Consider the following 3,440-nt stretch of genomic DNA (forward strand, 5'->3'; position numbering starts at 1 on the left):
ATGAACAGAGAAACTACAGCAGATGTTAGTCAGTCGAGAGAAAGGGTATGGAGAGGACGGGACCTATGTGAAGCTAGCCACAATATCGATTAACAACAGTAGTAGATATTGCTGTTCGGCTTTCAAATAAAAGTCCCTAATTGAAAGTAACGCAAATGGATACAAATAGTGGTTTTCATGACATATTGGAAAAAAAGGTTGATTATAAAATGTATTTATTTATTTGACAATATGCAGTAAAACAAACGGTTGAAATCTGACTGTGGATGTATTAGGCAGCATGATTGCATTGGGGCATACGTACACTACATGGCTAAAAGTATGTGGACACCTATCCAAACATCTCATTCCAAAATCATGGCCATTAATATGGAGTTGGTGCCCATTTTTCTGCTATAGACGGACGATTCCAATGGCCGAAACAAATTCGTCCTTAGACTGCCAGATAGTGAAGCATGATTCATCACTCCAGAGAACGCATTTCCACTGCTCCAGAGTCCAATGGCGGCAAATTCCCTCCTGATTTCATGGGTGCACACTTCATAGGTAAGACTATACAGTTCAATATGAATGTTCAATACACACAATAAATTGGCTGGGGGAGGGGGGGGGGGGGGTGATTTGCCATGGTCAAAGTCCTGCAATATGAGCTATGACAATATTTTTGACTCCAACACTATCATCAATTTTGCTGATGTCACGGCGGTGGTAGGACTGATCACCGATGACAATGAAGCAGCCTATAGGGACGAGATCAGAGACAACAACCTCTCCCTCAATGTCAGTGAGACAAAGGAGCTGATCGTGGTCTACAGGAAACAGAGGTGCCTGCGCACGCCCATCCACATCGATGGGGCTGTAGTAGAGTGGGTCAAGAGTTTCAAGTTCCTCTGCGTCCACATCAGTAATGAATTAACATGGATCCACACACAGGAGGCTGAAAAGATTTGGTATGGTTCATCAGATCCTCAAAAGGTTATTCAGCTGCACCTTCGAGAGAATCTTGACTGGCAGCATCGCCGCTTGGACCGTCAACTGCAATGCACCCAAATGCAAGGCACAACAGAGGGGGGTGAGTACGGCCCTGTGCATCCCTGGGGCCAAGCTCCCTGCCATCCAGGACTTCTATACCAGGCGGTGTCAGGAGAAGGCCCAAAGAACTGTCAAAGACTCCAGCCACTAAAGCCATAGACTGTTCTCTCTGATACCGCACTGCAAGCAGTAAGTCTGAAACATTTGACATTTTAGTAATTTAGTCAGTACATTCTCCTCAATAAAGTAGCTATCAGGAAAGTCAGAGCTAGTGAGGGGGAAGAAAGTCAAGTGCAAGTGTTAGTTCACAAAGGGCTTTTTGTGTTGTGGGGGTGAGGAGGAGGTGCTGTGGGATTATTTAAGAAACTCTTCGAATAGGTAGGGTTTCAGATGTTTTTGGGAGATGGGCAGGGACTCTGCTATCCTAGCTTCAGGGTGAAGCTGATTCCACCATTGGGGTGCCAGCACAGAGAAGAGCTTGGACTGGGGTGAGCGGGAGCTGCCCTCCTGTAGGAATGAGAGGGCCAAGAGACTAGAGGTGGCAAAACGGAGTACTCGGTTGGGGTGTAGGAGTTGAGCATAGCCTGAAGGTAGGGAGGAGCAGTTCCTCTTGCTGCTACGTAGGCAAGTACCATGGTCTTGTAGTGGATGCGAGCTTCAGCTGGAAGCCAGTGGGGTGTGCAGAGGAGCAAGGTGACATGGTGGATTTGAGAAGGTTGAACACCAGGTGGGCTGCAGTGTTCTGGATAAGTTGCAGAGGTTTCATGGCAAAATGGAGGGCCCTGCCAACAGCGAGTTGCAGTAGTCCAGAAGGGAGACAACAAATGCCTGGATTAGGACCTGCGCCGCTTCCTGTGTGAGGTAGGATCATACTCTACGGATGTTGTTGAGCATGATCCTGCAGGACTGTGTCATTGCTTTGATGTTTGCACAGACGGACAGGGTGTTGTCCTAGGTCACACCAAGGCTCTTTGAGCTTAGGAGGGGGACACCATGGAGTTGTCAACCATGATGGAGAAGTCTTGGAGCGGGCAAACCTTCCCCTGGAGGAAGAGCTTGAGGTGGTGGGCCGACATCCAAGCTGAGATATCTGCCAGGCACGCAAAGATGCATGTTGCCACCTGGGGGTCAGAAGGGGGGAATGAGAGAGATAGTTGTGTCATCTGCATAGAAATGATAGGAGAGAATATCTCAGGACATGACAGAACTGAGTGACTTGGTGTATAGAGAGAAGAGGAGAGGTCCTAGAACTGAGCCCTGGAGGACACCAGTAGTGCGAGTACATGGTGCGGTCACAGATCCTCTCCACTTCACCTGGTAGGAGCGTCCTGCTAGGTAGGATGCAATTAAAACGTGTGCAGAACCTGAGATGCCCAGCCTTGAGAGAGTGGAGAGGAGGACCCTGAACAGCTTCTACCCCCAAGCCATATGACTGCTAAACAAGACTACTAAATAGAGTGGCAAGATAAAGCATGTGAATCCATTATAATTACCTGGATTTCTGCATACATTTGTCATAAAATTGGATCTGATCTTCATCTAAGTCACAACAATAGACAAGCACAGTCTGCATAAACTAATAACACACAAACAATTATATTGTTGTCATGTCTTTATTGAACACACTGTGTAAACATTCACAGTGCAGAGTGGACAAAGTATGTGGACCCTTGGACTTAATAACTGGTTGGCCCTCCTTTTTACAGCCATAACCTCAACCAAACCTTTTCTGTGGTTGCGGATCAGACCTGTACAATGGTCATGAGGAATTTTGGACCGTTCCTCTTTACAAAACTGTATCAGTTCAACAATATTCTTGGGATGTCTGGTGTGAGTCACTCTCTTGAGGTCATGCCACAGCATCTCAATCGGGTTGAGGTCAGGACTCTGACTGGGCCACTCCAGAAGGCGTATTTTCTTCTGTTGAAGCCATTCTGTTGTTGATTTACTTCTGTGTTTTTTGTCGTTGTGCTGTTGCATCACCCAACTTCTGTTGACCTTCAATTTGCTTCATCAGATAGCCTTACATTTTCCTGCAAAATTTCTTGATAAACTTGGGAATTAATTTTTCTGTCAATGATAGCAAGCTGTCCAGGCCCACAGGCCGCAAAGCAGCCCCAAACCATGATGCTGCCTCCACCATACTTTACAGTGGGGATGATGTTTTGATGTTGGTGTGCTCTACCTTTTTTCTCCACACATGGTGTTGTGTGTTCCTTCCAAACAACTCAACTTTAGTTTCATCTGTCTCCAGAATATTTTGCCAGTAGCGCTGTGGAACATCCAGGTGCTCTTTTGCGAACTTCAGGTGTGCAGCAATGTTTTTTTTGGACAGCAGTGGCTTCTTCCGTGGTGACCTCCCATGAACACCATTCTTGTTTAGTGTTTTACGTATCGTAATCTCGTCA

This window comes from Oncorhynchus masou, chromosome 29 (genome assembly GCF_036934945.1).
Source record: "Oncorhynchus masou masou isolate Uvic2021 chromosome 29, UVic_Omas_1.1, whole genome shotgun sequence".
NCBI classification, from domain to species: Eukaryota; Metazoa; Chordata; class Actinopteri; order Salmoniformes; family Salmonidae; genus Oncorhynchus; species Oncorhynchus masou.